The 23,623-nt window shown below is 38.2% G+C and overlaps 1 pseudogene across 1 annotated transcript; it reads left to right on the forward strand.

Moving 5' to 3' along the window:
- The first annotated feature begins 17,647 nt into the window (after positions 1 to 17,647).
- On the forward strand, positions 17,648 to 18,600 carry LOC308419649 (mortality factor 4-like protein 1; annotated as a pseudogene). Its single transcript has one exon. The product of its transcript is annotated as a mortality factor 4-like protein 1 (transcript).
- Positions 18,601 to 23,623: the final 5,023 nt, after the last annotated feature.

Here is a 23,623-nt window from a genome sequence, read left to right on the forward strand (position 1 = left end):
AAATATACATTGAAGTGGAGATTTCTGGTTTTTGTTTTGTTTTTGTTTGTTTGTTTTAGAAACTCAGTTGTGTCAGATGATGTTTTTCTGGAAGCTGCCTTGTGAGGCGATGTTTTACTAAAACAGACATGTAAGAGGATATTTTGCAGGAGCAGATGCTTGATAGGGTATGTGATGTTTAGAAAGAGTATAAGTAGAGCCACACAGAGTAAAAGGACCATCTTGCACTGCTGCTGGCCTTCAAAGAGCACAAAAGACTGCTTTCTCTCGGTATTCTGGCTGCTTCTTGCTGCTTCTGCTGACTCATGCTGATTCTGTGGAGTCTCTCTGTTTCTGCTGGATCAAGGTGCTGCTGTTGATTCGTGTTTGGTGTTTGCTAATGGACTGGACTGCTGATATTCTGACAACAAAGATCGAAATCGCTTCAGATAACTACTTTAAATAGGTTGAAATTCTTCTTTGTCTTATTAATTATCTTTTTCCTGAACCTTTGGTCATGGGGTGGGCTAGAATGGAGGGTAAAAACGTTAAAGAATTCTAATTAAAGTAGGCTTTGAAAAATGTAAGCCTACAATACATGTGTGGGAATCTGTGAAAAAAATCACAATCTGGATATGTTGCAATTGAACATAAATAAATAGGGACACAAATGAGCTTAACTAATTGAATATATTACAATGGTAGCATGAATACTTCCAGTTTCTAAATAGAATGGTAAGAATTATTAGTATTAAACTCAATTATCTCAACTTAAAGGAAAGTACAGTTTTGTTTTTAAAGTTTTTAGGTTTTATCTTCTTCTTTTAAATTAATACTTTGCGTATTTCTAGAGGATGAAGTGATGTTTGATACATATACACTAATATTCAAATCAACATTAATATTTTTATTTCCTCAAACACACAGTGTCATCAAAGTTTTTAGCATATAGCCTATAGTCCAGTGACTCCAGCAGATTAGTCTCCTTGACCTCCCATTCTGATATGTCAATCAAACAGATAAACAGTGGCAAAAAGTAGAGAAGCAGAGATGTTTTTCAATTTGGCCACATTGAAAAGAACAAATAAAGTTGGTCCAGTGTCCTTAATCTACGTCCAGGGTATTGGAATGAGGTTTATATTCAAAGAAAGGGCAAGAGGTATGCATAACTTAGCAGTTATGATCAGTTTGGTCCCAAACAACAATGACTCATTATTGTCTCTACCTCCATCTTTCAAAGTGATCATTAAAGGTGATCTTTTAAGTAGTAAATCTGTTAATAATTGTTATCATCCAGGAGGTGAGTCCTCACTTATAAGATGACTACTTCTGTTCTAGGGACATCCTCACCCTTATAAAAACTTGTCCTCATCTTGGAGGTGATCAATTTCTGAGAGATTTTGCTCCTTTTGGAATTCAAAGAATCTCAGGGGGGAAAGGCTGACAAAAATTTACCTCTGTGATCCCAGGCGAACTACAGACAAACAATAGAAGGCTGAGATGCTAGAGTTTCATCTTGCCTTAAGGTACCTTCTGTGAAAGTGTACAGTCATTTTTTAAAGCAAAGCAGTTTCTAAGTTCCTCTTTCAATAGTGTATTTTTATTGTGTTTTTACTATGCATATTGTGATGTTTTTCTCCTGTAGCTATAAGTCATTACTCAGTGGTCCCTTTTCTCTGTTCCTCCCCCATACTCTCCACAGACCTAACCATTATTATCTTTTCAACCTCTACAAGACATACCTGTTTTGATTCTATGTAGGAACCAAGTCTTGAGAGTCCTCTTTCTATGCCTGGCTTATTTCACTTTACGTAATATCATCTAGATTAATTCATGTTTTCCACAAGTAATAAGATTTCATTTTTTTTATGACAATATTTTATTATAGATGCATATATAATGTATTTTCTTTATTCTTTCATTAATTTATATACTCTTAGATTAGTTTTACTTTTTCTGACTTTTCCCTCCAATAGTGCTGTAACAAACAGGGAGTTCTTTTAAAATATTCTTCCTGAGGAGACAGATCAAATTATCTGTTCATCCTATATAGGATAAGAACAAATAAACTGTCAACCTCAGTAAACTTGTGTAAAATAAAATTAATAATTGTTTTTCTTTAGGATAAACTCCATGTACAAAGTACCTCCAGGTGACACATTGTGTGGAGACTCCGCTCTTGGCTCTCCACCATTTAAGCCCCACTTTAGTTGGTCTTACAGCTGTTTGACAGGGCCTGCCACTTTTTTTGGCCTGTTTTCTTCCCTATTAGATTTGTCTGATACAATCCTCCTGATACCAAGGAACTTCAAGCTAATATTCCTACCACATAGACCCATGGGTTCTCCATTTATTATGGGTGACACAGCAACCTCTGCCTGCTACCTGACGGAATTACTGCAGTTGCCCATATTCCAGGCTTGAGACCTTGTAATATTCCATATTATCAGTAAGATTTGTTCAAATCTTTTTGACCAAATCACTGAAGATACCAGACTGTAGCAGAGAGAAACAGCAGAATTGTGGTGGAGAATTTAGGCCCAAACAACAGAGAGAAGTCAAGATCCTAACCTTGTTATGACCCAGTTCCATCCCAAACATTTTAAATATCTCTGCTGGAAGAAGATAGGTGACTTGAACAATAAAGAAAGAAAAACTTAACCAAGAAACTAACTCCAGGTGCACAAATCACAATGCCAAATTAAAAAAATGAGAGAAATCAAAATAACACAGCACTTCTAAATATTACAAATACTGCAGTAATGACCAATGGCTCTGAAAATTACCCGAAAGAACTCCCAGACTAATAACTAGAAAGAATTATGGTCAAACAACTCAAAGAATACAAAGAAATGGGGGAAAATAAGGAAGCCAACCCTAGGAATGAAATGGGGTTTGAGTGTTTAAAAAAAACTCAAATTATAATGATGTTGGAAAGGAAAACCCCAAGAAGGCAATCTTAAAACCTCAGAGGAAACCTCACTAATAAAATAGATCATGTCAAAAATGGAGAGTCAGGGTTAAAAGACAAAGTAGAAGAATTTGGTACACCATAAAATGACCTAACTTTGGAATTATGGGAATAGAAAATAAGAAAACCACATCAAAGGTATCAAAAATAACTCTTCGTAAAGCATTTCTCAAACCTGAGAGTCCATATATGGGAGAATAAAACCAGATATACCTCTCATTTCTGCATAAAATAAACTCCAAATAGATTTAAGGTCTTATTCAAAACTTGAAACTCTAGAACTGCTACAAAACAAAAAAAAGAAAGAAAGAAAGAAAAGAAAAGAAAAAGCTGACAGCACACTGACACATATAGGCACAAAGACCTTCTGAATAGGACCCCGTCTGTTCATGAATTAAGCTCAACAGTGGACAAAAGGGACCTCCCCAAGGTAAAAACGTCTCAGTATAGCAGAAGAAACTGTGGAGTGAAGAGACAGCCTACAGAATGGGAGAATATCTTTGTCAACTATACATCTCTGAGAGGATGAATATCTAGAACATACAAAGCACTCAAAAAGCAAAGTATCAAGAAAGCAGACAACTCCTACCCAAAGCAGGCTGCAGAGCTGAATATAGTTCTCAAAAAAGTTTTAAAATGTCTAACAAACTAAAAAGAATGTTCAACATTATTAGCCATTGGTGAAATGCAAATCAAAAATACATTGACATTTTCTTTTACCCCAAAAAGAGTGGCTATCAAGAAGTCAAACAAAACAAAACACTTTTTGATAGGGATGTGGGTAAGAAGAATCATTATCTGCATAGGTGGCAATGAAAACTGTTCCAGCTATTATGGAAACCAATATGTAGGGTTCTAAAAATGATAGCAGAAGGACCACCATACAACCCAACTGACAGTTTTTCAGCCATGTTCATTTCCATCCTATGCGCAACAGCTATGAAATGGAATAAATCCTGCTGACTAATCAACTGATGGATTTGACTACGAAAACTTGGTGCATATTGAATGAGTTTTATTCAGTGGTTAAAAAAAGCAGGCATTGTAAAATTTTCAGTTAAATTCATGGAGTTAAACAGAAATATATCAAGCAAAGTAGAAGCTAGAAAGAAAAATGGCACACGTTCTTCCTCAGATGTGCAATGAGAAGTATAAAGAAGCAGACAGAAAGGGTAAAAACCAAGAGTCAGAGGGTTGAAGCAGGAAGGTTGCAAGGGAAGAGAGAATGGGAAAGGGGTAATAGGGTGAACCAAGTTAAAGGATATATGAAGGAAATCATATGGAAACTACTATTATTCAGCTCAATTTAAAGAATATAACTCAGTAATTATGCATATGCATGTGCATGTAAATATATGGATATGTTCTTGATAGCCATTCTTTCTAGGGTAAGATAGAACTTCAAAGCTTTTTAAATTTGCATTTTCCCAACAATTTTGAACATTTCTATAAGGCTGTTCTTGCAAACAAAAATTCCCAGGGCCAGATATGAGATACCAACTTTTGAATTGTTGGCCAAGGACCACCAAAAGAAACATAGGCTTTGCCATTTCTGTTGGTTGCCTACCATAACCGGATGATAAGATGTTGTTGCTGTAGAGACTATATACTTTGATTATAGAACACAGAAAAGCCAAGCTGGAGCTGAAATGGAAGCTTTTTCCTAGAATGCCAACCTGGCAGGCAGGAAGTGTCCAATTATACATACTGTTATGTATAACATGTATAACAATGGCATGGTTGTTACAGATGTAACCAACAACTTCCTGACTAGACTTGAGGCCTGCTGTGCAAGGGGCAATCTATTTCTGGTACTGCAAATTTCAGTAACAAACAAACAAGCACACAACTCCATGCCTGGGGAAGTAGTAGACTCGAAGGAAGGAATTCATTAGCAACATTGACATAGCACCAAACTACCTCCCACACTTTCACATACATGCGCACGCTCACACACCTACATAGTGTCACAGTGCTGATTCTGTGAGGGTGGGTGGTGAGAAATGCTCGTCTATATAACACTATTTGTTAGAGCTACGTGACGCCAGCACTCTGAGCTTTGTTTGCCTCTGGCATTTCCTCCCAACTCCTGTCTTAGTGATTTTCCAAACATGAGGTGTCTACTCTCTCTAGATCATCTCCTATAACCACCATACTATAATATCCACTTGAGCCAAAAACCACATCTAACTGCTTTTACCCATCTTCAAACACAGTATTTTACACATCATGGCTTCTTAGGATTCTTGATGAAAAGGTAACTAAAGCTGTATCTGAAAGAGATGCCTCAAATTGTCCTTTCTACCTTAATTCTGACTTTTCTTTTTGCATATACATCATACCAAAAGTCAGCGGAATTGTTACCTTCACTTGAGTTTCCAGAACCTGCAACATTTGGATTCCTCAAAAATAATATAAATGTACATTTAAAAAAATTGTAATGAATATGTCTCCATTGCGCCCTGAGTTCCCTTCAGTTTCTGTGTGTTGGGGCTTAAATACACAGGTGTAAGTAGTAGTTTCAAACTGTCGTGGTTGAAGCCTAAACCAGTTCAAGAATATACATTTTTTTCAATCCACAATTTTCATTATTTATTTACATTATAGCATATCTTTCCTATAAAGTATGTACATAGAATGATACAAAAATGTTTACTTTTAATAATATGACTTCATCCCAACTATCCAAGGAACATTTGTTGCAGGCCATTTCATCTGAGCCTTTAAATGTACCAAAATATTACTTCCGTCTCCTCTCTTCAGTGAGGAGTTTGCTTGTGCAAACTTTTAGAGAATGCAACGTCAGTAGTCTTGTTCTTTCCATTTATCTCCAGGATAAGAAGCTTCAAGTAGATGTGTGTCTCAGAAGTAACACAGATGACTTCTGGGGTGAGCCTGCAGGAGTGTGGGGCTGCAGAACAAGAAGGTAAGGAAGGGTGAGCTCAAAGGCTTATGTTTCAAGTATAGATGAGAAGCATTTCAAGGTACAGCTTCCATAGGGTTGAGAATATGCTAATGATGAGATCATTATTACTACATCTCGCAGAGGCTGTGGAGGAAGGACAGATGTTGCAGCTGGTCCCTCCATGCTCCTCCTGCTGATGTCACATCACTAATCATTACTCTTCTGTGTCAAGTAACACAATCTCCCCATCCGTGCCTGTGAATATTTGAATGCTTGGTTAATAAGTGATAGAAAATAGAAGGCATTTATTTTCATTTTTTTCCTTTTCTTTGGTGCTCATATTCAATTATCCCCCTCCATGTGAAAAGATACTGAGATTTCAGGACAGGGAATATATGCTGAGATGTCGCATTGTCTCATGAGAAATTTCAAATTGCATCCTGTAACTGCCGTCAAGTGAAGTTATTGACAGGAAAATATTTATTTAATAAGACTTATGCTTAGTTTTTATAGTAAATATGTTTGAGAAAGGTCTTAGATTTCTAAAAATATTTATTGTTATTAGTTTAAATTGTGTGTGTATGTATGTGTGTGTGTGTATGTGCACATGAGTGTAGGTGCCCTCAGAGGAATCAGATACCCTGGAACTGGAGTTACAGAGAGTTGTGCACCACCAAATGTGAGTGTTGGGAACTAAACTGTAGTTCTTGGAGTAGCAGCAAGTGCTCCTAATTGTTAAACCATCTTTCCAGTCTCTAGTTCTTAGATATTTTTCTTAAATGTCAAAATCCATTTTCTAATATTATTTTTTAAATTCCAATTTAATACCTCAAATTTTGGTGATGGTAAACCAGTAATCCAAAGTCCTTCAATAAAGGACAAAAATTAGAGAAGTAATTTTTTCACTTTATTTAAAAAAATGAGAAATGTAGACTAATTGGAAAGGTCAAACAATGACAGGAAGGTAAAAGCTCAGCCCCTTGGCACACAGGTGACTCCATCACGGAGAGGTTAGCCTTGCAGGAGAAGGAGTTTCAGGGCAGCCTGAGTGACATTGCTAGGCCATAAAACAAGAAGGAAAAGGATGAAGAAGGAGGAGATAAGGGGAAAGAAGAGGAATAAAAAGAACTACATTTTTCTTATATATCATGTCCTAAACACCACATGAAAGAGAGATTTAATTCTGAATCATGTGCATGAGTATGTGTCTCTGTATATTTTAAATATAGTCTTTGTAAAAATAAAACAAATAAACAAAGGAACTCTATTGCTGTTAAATGCCACATTATTTAGTACTGCTGGTTTGCAAAATCAACCCTTAGATTAAAGTTTTCTCCCAAGAGTAATAAAGAAAAAAGATTGGCCTTCTCCATCCTCCTCTCCACATGATTGGTGCAACATTCTACACCCCGAAGATGAAAGGAACACTACTTCCTTTCTCATGAAATCAAAGCTCCCGGAGTGTTTGGACTAAACTGACCAGGATGTTTCTCTGTCTCTAACATGGCAGTTATGCCAATCTTCCCAGCTGCTTGACCAGGCCAGTCCCTCCCGCTGCCCCCGGGTCTCTCAGGCAATCAGCACATCAGTGCATTCCCAACACCAAGCTTCCTTTTCTCTCAGTACTAAGAAGAATTCCACCTCCCTCCAGAACCTCACGCCTCCTCCTCAGAAGGGAAGTACAGGAAGACAGCCATGCTGACCCTTTCAGACTAGAACCTGCTCTAGTCTGTTGCTTGATCGTTGTAATCCCGGATGTGTGTTTGATCTCTATGTTCGTGACAGAACAAACGGCTGAAATTCTTACACCGAGGAGGGGAAAAGCTGTGTTTATTACATTTCGCTTTATTCCCGGAAGACAAAAATTCCATCAAATGAAAAATTGGCAAAAGTGTTGAAGAATAAGGGTCACTGAAGTAGGTGGGTCTTGTTAGCACAGCTTATTTTAAGTACTATGTGTAGTCAAGTATCATTTTGTCTCTTACTGTTCTTCAAGGTCTAGAAACATGTTAACTAAGTTACTTTGATACATGCCCAAATTCCATGAATAACTTTTACGCAAAACCAAACCAAAAACCACCCCCCACAAACAAACAAACAAACCACAATAGAACAAGATGTAAAAATAGTAGAAGACAGAATATGTCTCAAAATATATTCACAGAATTATTTAGCATGAACGTGATCAAACAAAGTTGCGAACTGCTCTAAGGAAGCCTAGAAGGATGTTTACATTCTTAACTTTTCTTCTCATCTCAATCCAATCTGAAGACTCTGAGAATTAAAGGTCAGCCACATCTCTGTTGCAGAAATCTTAAGTGTAGAATTAAGAAAACCATTGTGCCAGAAAGGAAGTTGGTTCAGTGAGAATGTAGGAAATGGGTGGGGGTGGGGTGGGGTGGGGGGCAGTGGAGAAAAAGAGGATACAAAGCAATCATATCCAAAAGGAGAATGATCCCAAATACCTAACCTCATCTAACTCAAGGCTGATGCACTTCAGGCAGTGACTTAACCAGGATTGTTCTCAGAGACACGTGTGTAGCTTACACACTTCCGGTACACCACACTCCACTTTCTAGACCAGAATCTTTGTAAGTGAGACACGTGTATGTGTCCACTAGTTATTCTGAAGCACGCTTTATCCTAAGAACCACGTTTGTACTGCAGTCCCTACTTCCAGCAAGATGCACTGCCCAAGCAGGCCAGGTCCAACAACAGAAGCTCCAGTTTGTGGCCATCCTTGTGCAATCTCATACATTTCTTTCTGTGGGCCCAGGATATGTTGAACAAAGTTGGCAAGCTCCCTTCATGGATCTTCCTACTGATCATGTAGCTGAGACCCTGGCTAGCAAAGATGCCTGAAAGTAATAACTGGGTCTGGCTTCTGGACTTGATAAATCCTATCCCAGTGTTCCAAAATTGCAAACACTGGGTTCTTCTTGTAGTACTATTCTCTATCAAGATTAGACTATGCACTGTTTTCCTGTCTGCCTTTGGCCCTAAGCCAGTGGTTTTCACCACCACCCCTCCATGCTTTGACCCTTTAATACAGACCCCCATGTTATGGTGACCTCCAGCCATAAAAATATTCTTATTGTTACTTCATATCTGTTATTTTGCTACTGTTATAAGTTACAAATATCTGTGTTTTCCAATAGTCTTAGGTGTCCCCTGTGAGAAGGTCATTGACCCCCAAAGGGGTTGTGACCCACAGGTTGAGAACTGCTGTCATAGTCATTTTCCTGCTATATACTTACTTTATCAACATGGTCTTTTATCAAGTACACACTAAAATTCTGGACCTCAGTATAGATTAGGGAATGATCCTTACAGTAATTCTTGGAAAACAAATACACTTTCCCTTAAGTCACCTAGAATCCAGTTAGGCCAAGGAGACTGCAAGTTCCTGAATTAAAAGAGTTGGTGAGTGTCCAATGTACAGCCATTCGAAAATGTATTCAGTTTGCATTTCCAACTCAGAGGCTTAAGTTCCATCCTGATTGTCTACAGGTTTAAGGGAAAGAAAAGAAGTTGAAAGGGCATTTAGCCCACTATGCTCAGCTCTCCAATCAAAGGTCAATTTGAAAAACTCCTAGTGTTGAATGTTCAGGGAGTCAGTAACCTTCTTGCTCCTGGCATCCTCTTGGGGCTCCCTCCCTTATCCCAATGCCACACTACTTGCCAATGTTTTTCATCTTTACAAGTGGCCAGCACAAAACTATGGACCAAATTTTGTTCTCTCCTTTGCTTAATCCTCTACAACAAATCTACCCGCAAGCATTATCAGTTCTACAAACTCAAAATCTACTGATTTTATAAGATTTTCTCTGTCTTCATTGACTACAATACAGGCTGACACCATGTCTTCCTGAGATTAACATAAGAAGGAACAACTGACTTTTTATATGGACTGTGTACCCTGCAGATTTTTCTATACCCAGTCCTAACATGCTCCTTCCTTTCACACCTTTTATGGTAACCAATCTGGGACTGCTTGTAGTCTAAATCTAGAGTTTGAAGCAGAACTTCAGGGAGGGTTTCCAGACAGATTCACTTCCTCTCCTTAGCACCTCCACCTAGCTCATCAGCCACTGGTCCTGGTACAGGTGTCATGTGAACCAGACCCCAAATTCTACTTAAGAGACCTTCAAAGTCAGCCTTCTTCCCCCAGTCCAGCCCTGCTCACATAGCACCCACCCCTTCTGAGGGGCCTATGTGGGACTGCTCGGAGATTGAATCTAGAGCTCCAACAATACTTTTAGCTACTCTATCAAACTGATCTTCAGCTAGTTTGAGTAGGAGCCCTGAAACCCAGCGTGGTGCCAAAAATGAAAACCGAGCATCATTGAGCTAGTCTGCAATCTGACAGATTGGGGCAATAACAAACAAAGCCCTAAATACCCATCCAATTGAAGCAATGTTATATATCCTCACAGAGAAAACATTTCAAACATCTAACTCCAGAGGACTAGGCCCTATCACAAAATACAAACATCAGTAACCAAAACAATATGTACCCTTAAGAAACTAGCATCTTTATTGTAATATTCTCTGCAAAAGGCAATTTATCTGAAGTACAAGACAAAGACATATTTAAAACAGCAGTTATAAATATGTTCAAGGGACCTAAGGAGGATATGAATAAATGCCTCTATGAAGATTGCGAAAACACAAACAATTGAATGAAATAATGAAAAAAATTCAAGGTCTGACAATGGAATTTGACAAAGAGATAAAATTGCTAAAGAACAGCCAAACTGAAACAAAACTCAAAATGAAAAATTTTAGGAAGTCAAACAAAAAACCCAGAGGAAAAACATGTGAGAGTTTCAAGTATTAAAGACAAGTTTTTAAAAAAAGTAGATGAATCAGTCAAAGAAAATATTAAATCTAAAAATATTCAGGAACAAAACATCCAGGAAATCTGGGACACCACGAGAAAACCAAACCTACAAATAGTCAATAAAAGGAGAGGAACCCAAGTCAAGGTCTTCAATCTAATCTCCATATGCTTATAAAATGTATCGGCATAAAGTGAGATGTCAGAGAACACGCAAAGCCATGGAATCTAAACAAGCTATTATGAAATGAAGAGAGGGTCAGAGCAGAAATCAAGATGGAAATTTGAATTATTTAAAAATTGAATGAGAATAAAAAGATAACACATCAAAATGTTCAAGAAACAATGAAGGCAGTTCTAAGAGTACAGGGCACAAAGTACCTACTCTCTCTCTCTCTCTCTCTCTCTCTCTCTCTCTCTCTCTCTCTCTCTCTCTCACACACACACACACACACACACACAAGACATCTCATATTAATAACTGAAGGATACACTTGAAAATTTAGAAGAAACAACACCCCCAAAAATAGACAAGAAAAAATAATTGATCAAATTTATTGCTGAAATTGATGAAACAGAAATAGCAACAACAAAGAAAAATAATAAAAAGATCAATAGAATGACGTTAATTCTTTGAGAAAATCAACAAGATTGGCAAATCTTTAGCCAAGATAACACAAAGAAAGACAGAGCAGATACAGCAAAATTAAGGATGAAAAGGAAAGCTCACAACAGATACTGAGGAAATTCAGAGAATAAGAAGGACATATGGTATCTACCCTTATTCCACCAAATCGGAAAACCTGAAAGAAATGAATTCTTGATATACATGCTCTAACAATGTTATATCAAGATAAATAATAAATAATTTAAACAATCTTATAACCTTAGTGAAATAGAAGCACTAATTTGAAATCTCCCAACTGAAAAAAGCCCCAGAGTCTGATGAATGTAGCATAGAATTCTACCAAATTTTAAAGAGAAATTTATTGAAGGAATTTATATGTTTCTCTCTCTATATGTAATGAAGCCACTACTACACTGATACCAAGACCACACAAAGACTCAACAACAACAACAACAACAACAGTATTATAGGGCTCAGGAGTGGCCTGCAGAGAGACACCTAAGTGGTCACTCGGGGTCCCTAGTAGATGTTAGCCAATATGCTGAGTGACTATGTGATGGAGAGATGAAAAGAAGGAGAGAAAGTGAAGCCAAGTGTTTACACGCTATGGAGAAAGGTAGAACCAGAGAAGCAATGGCAACCAGAAACAGGCTGATAGGAGGAGCTGTGTATCCACCTGTGGCCATGGTGATGTCTGGCTCAGGCTGCTGCCAAGGGTCATGTCCGGGTCAATGGCTCCATCGCAGCTGGGATCTGTGCTCATGTCTGTGGACCATGTTACCACCAAAGGCCATGTGGATATCCCTGAACTAGGCTCCTATCTGAGGCCGTGTTGATGTCTGAGCTGCCCCTGCCCCTCACTGGCCAAAACATTTAGGAACATGACCCTGCCCCTCTCCTGAGCATCACTAGATGGCTGGCAATGGTTGTGTGGCTATGGGAGACCTGACTCCTATGAATGAGTACAGGGAAACTGACCTCACACCTTACCTGGGCAGCACAGTTGAATTGACCTTAGTGGTGTGGGTGCTGGGGAACTGGTGGGCTGACCAACTTACACCCAGGCCAAGATCCAGGAATCTAGGGCTCTGAGTTAGCCCAACCCAACATCTACCTCATCCATGAAATGCTGAAGCACATGAAGGGGCTGGTCCTCCAGAACAAAAGCTGCAGGTTCTCCATGACACAGACCGCAATAGGATATCCCAGAGGAGTCCCAGTGAGGATTTATTATTGATAGTGTAGAATAAGACCAATGACTTATGCAGTGAACAAGGAAAGCTGTTCGGGCAAATAGGGTATACTGTGTGACAAGCTATACCACTCTTCGTCACTCTACATTTTAATGAAGAGATATATGCTTATCTATGTTCATTGCTGCTCTATTTATAATAGTCAGAAACTGGAAGTTTTTAAATGAAGGTATATATATGTGTGTGTGTGTGTGTATATATATATATATATATATATATATGTATATATATATGTATATATATATGGTTTCACACGTATATAAGCAGCATTTTCTTCCAAATGCAAAAGTCTATGTTTTAGTCTTTCTTCGACCCTTCTCCCTAAATTCCAAGCTACGGCTGCATCATCCTATTGAAAGGGAGCCATGGGTTAAATAACACACCCAACCATTACCCCTGGGGTTTCCAGACATGGGATCACCACTTCCTCTTTTAGATAAACATCTCTCTTAATATATGAAACATAAGTTTACTGGCATTTTAAAGACAAAAATAAACAAAGGAAGGAATGAGTGATATTTGGGAATTCTCCACAACAGTTTGAATCTCAGATCGTTAATCTGTAAATTGAGGATAACAATGTTGATTTTGTTGGAGGTAGAAGAAGAAGGAGAAGGAGGAAAAGAAGGAGGAGGAGGAGAGGAAGAGGAAAAAAGAAAAGGAGGAAGAGGAGAAGAAGAAGAAAACCAGAAATATATAAATTACAACCCTTATACTATGCTGGACACACAGTAGTTAAGTTTTTTCCTGTGACAAATTTCAATATTATCACAAAATTAGAAACTAAAATGAAAGCGTGTCCTTAGGGGGTATTTCACATAGCAATGCAGGGTTCTAATATGCTTGTTTAAACTGTCATATAGTTGATGATCATTGTTTATCTACTCATTAGATGTCCAAGAATATATTTAGCTTTATTATGAATTCCAGTTCTTGAAACCTTGGGGAAAAGCCTTAACAATGTAGTATGTCAAATACAAGCTCTGTTTTGCTTATTTGTACTAAATAGCTTCTAATCTCCAACCTACAATGAAGCACATGATTTATTTGCAAAACCTTCAGCCAGAGCTAGAGTTCCTCAAGTCCCAAGAATACACAAACTTACCACCAGTACATCACTCTGGGTCAACTCTCCTGATGTGAATTTGATTTCACTTATGTTTAGAAAAATACATAGTGTGGATAATATTTTCTGGTGATAGCTCTTTAATTTATAAAGCATACCACTGAAAATTAAAACTTATTGACTAAAGTCTTGCATGGATTATAAATGAAATCTTGAAGACATGATTCTTATTTCATTATCATTTCCGAAAGTTTCATGATTTTCTGAGTTGCTCTAGTGGACTCAACAGGCCCTTGTTTTGAATATGTAAGCCCATTTTGTGGGATAACATGAAATCACACCCAAATTCATACAATCATGTTGCCTAACATTTCTATCCTTTACACAGTAGGGAACAAAGTTCTTTTTTACTATGTGACGTACATGTGACTCTTTGAGATAACTAACCTCTGATGATTTTAGACATTTATCTAATTTTATATTCTCACTAAGAGACAATACTAGCGGGAAAAAACCCTCTTTTTTTAAAAAAAATTGAACAACTTTATTTTGAAAGACAAAGATAAATGTACAGATTTTAAGCATTTTTGCATAAAAGTATTTGAATACATTTTTGTCAGTACTTGATTTTTTTCAAAGGTTTGATAGTATGCATTAAAATCTTACTGGTTACAATGAGCATAAAGTACATGTAAAACAGGATGTAACCTGGAAATAGTCAAAGAAAACCCTCTTTTTTATAAAATATAGAGAGAATCCTAATCCTTCAGTATTTTATGTTGTATTTTTAAAACATTAACAGAACATAAAAGCAAAGTCAGCGTATTTGAAGGTGACATCCATTCATATGATTTATCTTGACAGTATTTTAGTAATGAATTCACAAAATTCATTATCTCCTAATTGAGCCACAAACATATACATTTTCAGGAAATGAAAAAAATATTTAAAAAAAGAAAAAAATATTTCAGAAATTTTAGCTACAGACTTAGTAATAAATATAATACAAGCTTATAAATTTAGTAATAAATATAATACAAGCTTGTCTTTGGATGCTCAGCTTTTCTGCAAAAACTATAACCCAAACTCGGGTAAAATAATTATATTATTTAAAATTTTTAAATATATATTATATTAATCATCAAGTCACAAGCTTCCATGAATTTGAGTTGTTCAAAATGTAGGAATAAATCTATCTTTATTCCTTACCATTTTTTGTTAGCATTTTGCTGATCCAGAAATAGGGCATTTTACCAGAAGACAGAAATACAGGTTTTTAATATATGTATGTATGTATGTATGTGTGTGTGTGTCTATATATATACATATATATATATTGAAAATTTGCTGAAAAATCACATATACATGTGTTCATACATGCTAGTGGGGTAAAGGGTATTTGACTTCTAAAGCTGCCTAAAACTCATCTAGGACCCTTATGGAGGAAGTCTTTTGTCAATTTTGTCTCTGGGAGACTTAGCTCTAATTGCCAACGAGAATAGCTACACTAAAAGTGCCTGCCCCTTTGCCTCATGCCAGTCTCCAACACACACACACACACACACACACACACACACACACACACACACACACACACACACACGTGAGCACTGTGTCTCAGCTGTCCTTAGCCTGGTCAGTGTTCCCACTTTTGCCTGTTTCCTTTCTTTACTCAGTGCGGTCAGGTTTGGAGTTCCTGCGTGCACAGACACATAGGCAGTCCCTAAATAGTCTTTTGGCTAACGGTGAGCAGATTCCAGTACTACGAGGATTAACGACTCACTTTATTTCTTTTGGAAGGCTTGGCTGTAACCGAAGTCCAAGATTTTGTTTATCTTCCACTGTTTATCTTCCAAGGAACATACTCAAATTCATTCACCATGACAAAGTGCTCACTATGGAAATATCGTGAGGGCTTTTTGATAGAAGAGGATTTTATCTAATTTTGAGAGTGTTTTAACCTTTCCTAGCGGTGGACAAAACATAAGATACTTAGAGATTTTAAACACAAAGATTTTAAATCTTTGTTGACATAGTATTTTTTTTTAACCTCTCCATAATACATAAAATTTTGCAGAACAGTCCTTGCGGTAAATGGATAATCAAAACCTATAAATGTTAACAAATTATTTTGACTTTCTTTCTTTTTTTTTTCTGACAACTAAAAAATAGGAAGAGAAAAATGCCTGCGTTCTTGGTCTTGTTACAGTGTGGGTTCTAATTAATAAGATGTGACTAAAGGCTACAATGAGAACAAAGAAAAGCAAAGATGAGGTGATGTCAGTCCACAAGCTCTGCCATTAATCCCTAAATACCCAGAAATTTCTCACTAGTGGGTGCAGCCTTTTCAAGACTATTAGCTAAAAGAGAGTAAAAGGTATTGCAAGATGCAACTGAATGGAGGCTTGCTCACGAAGCAACCATCCCCCACCCCAGCATTTTTATTTGTCTTAAGTGCATACACAGTATTGGAACTATTTAAAGTATTGTATATTGGGGAGATAGTAAAATCTATTTTAGTTTTTTTTCTCTAAATATATTTTTAGGAGAGTAAGAAATAAAGGAACTTAGTGATTTTAATGTTTGTGTTATAGGCTGGGTTTTAGCATTTAAACATAAAGCCCCCAAATGTACACAAATCAAAATACATGTTAGAATACAAAGCATTTCCATTAGAATTAAAACGTTCAGTCTTAGCCTCCATTTGACCAAAATTTCATTTAATTAATATTCAACATTTACTGATCATATTATATATTAGAATTTTATATTTTACGTGTGGAGACTATTATCTCATATTCAAATACTATTGAGTAAACGAGGACTGTTGGAGAGAGCCAGTCCTTTGCCCTGGGGATGTGAGAGGTAGAAAAGTTCAAGGAAAAAAAAAACTTGGCAGAGATCAGGGTTCTGCTGGGAAATGTTAGACAACTGGATCTCCACAATTAATTTTAATGGAAATTTAAATGGCCGGTTATCACTGTGTCAATATGAATGTTCTGTTAAACTTCAATCTGTAAGTTCTACAAGTTTGACATCTCTGACTGCGGAGTAGGGAAGTGGTCCGTTCTGACCCATAGGAGGCCATTCCAGCAAATGACTTCTAGAGACCACCGTCCAATAGCTTTCCAGATACCACAGGAGCACACTCACAACAGCATAGCCAGAAGGATGGGAGACTGTGCGGGTCAGGAGAATGACTGTAAATCACTGTAGATGCATTGATGTGTGGCCCTTTATTTTCTCTCCTTTTCCCATTGGAATTTAGATCACCTCCTCACATTAATATTCTATCTGCTTGTCTCTGTTACTGTTGTGTCTATTTCTGTTTCTCTATTCATTTTTCCCTCCCTCCTTCCTTCCTCCTGTTGTCCATGAAACAGCTGACCTCTGATTATGCCTTGGGAGACAAGCACTTACTTCAACCTATGTCAACTAAGTGTTTCACAATTTTAAAATGGTACATACTCACCCCATCTCTAACATGCTCACCCCATCCCTACCAAAAAAGCTACTTCCAGGTGACAATCACTTACAAAGGACAAATTAGTTTTCTCCAGCAGAGTCTCACTAGGTACACAAATCACACTTAAGGGCAGCCCCTAGTTCAGCAGTCGATGGACGGCACAAAATGAACTCAGTGGCATCTTTGGAGGTTTGTTCTTTTGTTTTGTTTCGTATTGCTTTGTTTGGGCATTTAAAAAACTGAATTGATATTTTGCTTGTAGAGCATGGTTTCTGATTTTGTGTTTTTGTGTGTGTGAATGTGTTTTCTTTTTCATCATTGTTATTTATTTATTTATTTATTTATTTATTTATTTATGTTTTCTAAAGAGATAGAAGCAAAGGTGTGGAGTTAAAGTGGTGAGGAGGTAATTCCTGGGAGGAGAAATTGTGATTAGAATATATGGTTTGAAAACGTAATCTTGAAATTGGGTGGGGTAGAGAGTAGGGGGCGGTAGTTGGGGGTGGTGGGAGAAGGAGGAGGCGGCGAATCACTTATAAATGGCGCCCAAGCAGGACCCGAAGCCTAAATTCCAGGAGGGCGAGCGAGTGCTGTGCTTTCATGGGCCTCTTCTTTATGCAGCAAAGTGTGTAAAGGTTGCCATAAAGGACAAACAAGTGAAGTACTTTATCCATTACAGTGGTTGGAATAAAAATTGGGATGAATGAGTGCCAGAAAGCAGAGTACTCAAATACGTAGATACCAATTTGCAGAAACAGCGAGAACTTCACAAGGCCAATCAGGAACAATATGCAGAGGGCAGGATGAGAGGGGCTGCTCCAGGGAAGAAGACAACTGGTCTGCAACAGAAAAACGTTGAAGTGAAAACAAAAAAGAACAAGCAGAAAACACCTGGAAATGGAGATGGTGGCAGTACCAGTGATACACCTCAGCCTCCTAGGAAGAAGAGAGCCCGGGTAGATCCTACTGTTGAAAAGGAAGAAACATTTATGAACAGAGTTGAAGTTAAAGTGAAGATTCCTGAAGAGCTGAAACTGTGGCTTGTGGATGACTGGGACTTAATCACCAGACAAAAGCAGCTTTTTTATCTTCCTGCCAAGAAGAATGTGGATTCCATTTTGGAGGATTATGAGGAAATACAGATAATAAGGAGTATGCTGTTAATGAGGTTGTGGCAGGGATAAAGGAGTACTTCAATGTAATGTTGGGCACTCAGCTGCTCCACAAATTTGAGAGACCTCAGTACGCTGAAATTCTGGCCGATCACCCCGATGCACCCATGTCCCAGGTGTATGGAGCGCCACATTTACTGAGATTATTTGTGCGAATTGGAGCGATGTTGGCCTATACACCTTTAGAGGAGAAAAGCCTTGCTTTATTACTTAACTATCTACATGATTTCCTCAAGTACCTGGCGAAGAATTCTGCAACTTTGTTCAGTGCCCGTGATTATGAAGTGGCTCCTCCCGAGTACCATCTGAAAGCAGTGTGAGGGGTGTGCTCTCTCTCACTTGTGCTTGGGTCTCTGTAAACAGTTTGGTTCTTAGTCCTTCTCTTGTACAAATGATATACTTTGAAGACCATTAGTGTATAACAGAGTTGATATTTGTTTTCTGTTTAAACAGAGAAAATAAAAGGAGTAACTGCTCCTTTTTTCTTTTTTTCTTTTTCTTTTTTTTTATTTTAAAGTTCCTACCAGTGTATCAGTGATGGACAACAGAGAGACATGCTGTAGAGGGTTTGCCTAGTTGACGAAGCACTTTTGAATGCTGGTGGTTCTGTTCCTTTGACACTACGCACTTTTATAATATGTGTCAATGCTCTATGACAAAATGCTCTGATTCCTAGTGCCAAAGGTTCACTTCAGAGTCTGTAACTAAACACTCATCCATCTGTGCTCTTTTTTTAAAAATGGTGCTTAAAGAGCCCATCCTTTGCAAATCATCCATGTTGTTCCTTAGCATTTTATCTTTGCTCAATTGTTAAAGAATGGTGGCTTGTTTTCATGTTTTTTGTATTTGTGTCTAATGCACGTTTTAACATGGTAGACGCAATGCATCGTGTAGCTACAGTTTTATGGAAAAGTCAATCTTGTAGGAGTTGTTTTTCAGATCTTCAATAAATGTTTTCTTTAAATTTCAAAAAAAAAAAGGAAAAAAAAGAAAAAGTAATCTTCAATAAAAAGGTGTAGGTTTTTTTCTCAGGAATGGAATTTATTAAAACAAATAAATGTTTCTGCTTTGTCAAGAATAACTTTAATAATAACTCGAAACTTTTCATTGAGAATATGTTAAGAGACTACAATGTATGGCTCTAAACAAATGCATGCATATGCAACATTAATTTGAATTATTGGGTTTAAAAATATAGGAGAAGTAGATGAAGAGAAAGAGGAGAAGAGGAAGAGGAGGAGGAGGAAGAGGGAGAGAAAAAGAAGACTAAGATGGCAACAGTGACATGAGGTGGGAGGGACCTGCTAGAGGGGATGTCAGGAGGAGTCAGAGGAGAAAATGGTTTTCTTTATATACTTGGTATATACCGTGTCTCCTTGTATATTTAAGTGATATTCTCAGAGAGAATATTAAAGAGACTTTAATGACTCTCTAGGGAGGTTCATCACCTCCACATCAGTTCAGGCTAATCTCTGAAATGATGGCTTTTGTGTCACCACTGAAAATAGCAAAGCAATGTAGGAACAAAGAATTGCAACAGAAGCAACATTTGCTGACCCATGAAAGGATGTTCAGGATCCCCAGGGAGCCACAGGCAATGGTGAACAGCATCCTTGTGTAACATCACCAACGTCTCTTGGCCTGGACTTTGTAATAGGTTTTCCACATCCATCCTTTGCCTCTTGAAATCTTTATGCCAAGGAACAGCCCAAATGAACTTTTGGAAAGTCAATTTTAATCATATTACTTTGATTCAAAATACTTTTATGAATCCCATCACTCTTAGAACAAAATTAAAATCTTTGCATAAGCCATGCATAAGCCAACACTTACCAACGACTGCAGTCTCCTCAGGTTCTCCTTCTTGATCTTTTTACAAAGGCTCCTTTCTGTTCTTTGAACTTATTAAATATAGTATCATACTAGGTCTTGACACATGTTCTTCATTCCTGTACTGCTTTCTTCATATGCCACATACTTGATTCCTGTAATGCTTTCTTCATGTTACATGATTAACTTCATATTTTTCACCTATCAATTTAAATATCACTTTAAGAGGCATTCCTTAGTATTAGATTAGATTTCTCCCTGTTATATGATCTCACAGTCTTGGGATTTTATTACTAACACAGTGCTACATATGTTTGAAATTAGCTTTCCCCATGAAACTATAGCTGATCAAAGAAAAGATGGTTGGTTAAACCCCTCATCATATCCCTAAACCATGACAGAGACTGTGAACTTCTGATATTGTCAGAGTTTATTGAAATATGTTACATAAAATCAAAAAGAATGAACTGGAAAATTGCTTATTTATAAATATCAGTCTGCTCCATTGACTGCCCAAAATTGACCTGGCCTGGTGGCCTCAATTTATACAACAGGACAGAACCTGCCTCTAGCTCCAAACTACCTACCAACGCTTTTACTATTAAAATAAAGATTGGCAAACTGAAGACACAGAACATCTCTCTTATCCTCACAGCAATCAAATTTGAAAATCCATTTTAAAAATGAAAATTTTGTCATAGGGATTAATCTGTTGCACATTAGTCTCTTTAAGATAATGAGTCTCCAAGGCGATTCCTAAATTTATGTAAATATATACATATACAACAGATATTTCTTGTCTGCTCTACTTCAGCATAAAATACTGAATTCTTTTAATAATCTGAGAAGTTGGTAATTCCATGACTTTCTAAACAGTGTTATCATGTTCACAAGTTTAACATTCGAACTGCCCTCATCCCTCTAATACAAAGATGTTTGTTTCCCTCTTTGTTCTTTCCCATGAGATGAAGGAATTCTAGGAAAGCTCAGAGTTGTCCTGATTGGCTGTATGGCCTTGGTGGCTTGCACAAGTCTCATACCTAGTGATGACTGGCAGGCAGGAGGGCACAGTAGCCTAAGAAAGCACACCAGAAATCATGGTTCGCAGTATTTCTTCTTAAGGCCAAACAAACACACCCCAAACAACTCAAAACTTCAAACAATATTGTATAACATCTATCTACTAATTCTACTAATGATAAAATTGAATTATATTATTGCAGTGTATGAATACATTATAGTGAGTTATAAAACTTTAGGAACTGGAGAGGTAGCTCAGTGGCTAAAAAAGCTGGCCACACAAACATGATGACCCAAGTTCAAATCCTTAGACCCACATAAAAACCAGACACAAGTCTCTGTGTTCCTTTGTAAAGCAGAATAATTTCAGTGCATCTCTGTTAAGGAGGAGTTAGAGACACCAGAATCTGCAGAAGTTTTCTTTCATACCAGCTCCCCTAGCACACAGAGCAGCAAAAGTGCCAGCCTGTCCTAAACACGGTGCATAATGAAGACTGACATCTGAGATTGTCCTCTGACCGCCACACGAGTGCCATAGTGTGCACATGCGCTCACACACTCAGCAATGTGCACACACAGACAAAAGCCAGGGTTTGTTGGTGCTGGAGAGTAAAAGGTGTAAGTGGCTATTTGAACACATATATTTCAAATAGAGACAGATAGGAAGCAATGCTCTCCCAGTGCTCCCCTAAGCAGATGTGGACACGCAGAAGGATGAAGTTAGGCTCATCCATCGCCTTGTATGAGAATCCACTCCAAATGCATTAAAGACTCAAAAATCTAAAAACAGCAGAGAATTCCTTCTGCATCAGTATATATTTCTCTTGCTTCCCCTTGATGAGTTTTGAAACTAATATTTATTGCATGGTCTTTGAAAAGGACATAGTAGAATCTATCTTGTGAAAGGTAGTGGTAACCAAGAGATGGACTAGTATTGGGTCAGATAAAAGGTAAGGATCAACACATTTATAATGGGAAGTTAGGGATACATGGCTTATACTATTCCATTATCTTTTAATCAATTCTTTTTTTATAATAAGTTTGAGAAGGAAAAAAAAAGTCCTGTTGGAAAAGTTCACAGTAGGTAGTCAATGTCTAGGGCAGAGCTAGTGGCTGTTTTTGGAAACGTAGACATCTAGGCACAAACAGAAGGAAGTACCAGAAATCTCAGTCTTGTCCATAGACAAATCAAGAGAAAAGAAAAATCAACCCTATGTACTATGCCGAAAAATCCGCCAAGGTGGGTTCAGCAACGTCAAGGCAAGGATAGCCCAGCTCCCACCAGGCTGTCAAAAATCTAAAAACGAAAGATGGAAATGTAGGAGGAATGGCACAGCTGCCTCTGAATAAATACAGGGGTTGCACGAGCACAAAGCTGCCTCCTAAAGGAGGACCTAACTGAAAACCTTCAAGACCAAGGACTGTTGATGCAGACAATGCCAGCCAATTGGGAACTGAAGTTTAGAAGAGATGGTTTCTTGGGACCACTGGGGCACGGGTAGAGAGTATTACAGCCGTGTGTTCAGCTGCACTTGCTGCAGCATTTCTTACTGCTCCCAGAGTTTGTGTCACTGACTCTGCACCACAACCCTAAAGGGCAAGTAGGGTTAGGCAGTGAGTAGCTGAGGGCACAGGCAGCACCTGTGGAGCAATCGAATAATAGTGGTCCTTAGTGGTGTAGAAGTTGCCCTTGTTCTCTATGTCTTTAAGTAGCTTTCCCCATTAATTTACCTATTTATTAACTTTACATCCTGGTTGCAGCTCCCCTTCCTCCTCTCTTCCCAGTCCCATTTTCCCATCCCCCTTCTCCCATTCCCTCACTTCCCTGTTTCTTTTAGAGAGGGGATTTTCCCCATACTAACCTGCCCTGGCACACCAAGTTTCATCAGAACTAAGGCACCCTCTCCCACGGAGGCCAGACAAGGCAGCCTGCCTAAGGGAAAGAGATCCAAAGGCAGGCAACAGAGTTCAAGTCAGAGACAGCCCCTGCTCCAGTTGTTGGGGGACCCACATGTAGACCAAGCTGCACATCTGCTACATGTGTGTAGGGGGCATAGGTCTAGTTCATGCACGTGCTTTGGTTAGAGGTTCAGTCTTTGTAAGCCCCCATGGTCCCAGGTTAGTTGACTCTGTAGGTCTTCTTATAGTGTCCTTGACCCCTCTGTCTTAGTCAGGGTTTGTATTCTTGCACAAAACATGACCAAGAAGCAAGTTGGGGAGGAAAGGGTTTATTCAGTTTACACGTCCACATCGCTGTTCATCACCAAAGGAAGTTAGGCCTGGAACTCAAGCAGGTCAGGAAGCAGGAACTGATGCAGAGGTCATGGAGGGATGTTACTTACTGGCTTGCTTCCACTGGCTTGCTCAGCTTGCTATCTTATAGAACTCAGGTCTACCAGCCCACAATGGGCTGAGCCCTCCCCCATTGATCATTAGTTGAGAAAATGCCTTACAGCTGGATCTCATGGTGACATTTCCCCAACTGAGGCTCCT

Source organism: Micromys minutus (assembly GCF_963924665.1).
Source record: "Micromys minutus genome assembly, chromosome: 4".
NCBI classification, from domain to species: Eukaryota; Metazoa; Chordata; class Mammalia; order Rodentia; family Muridae; genus Micromys; species Micromys minutus.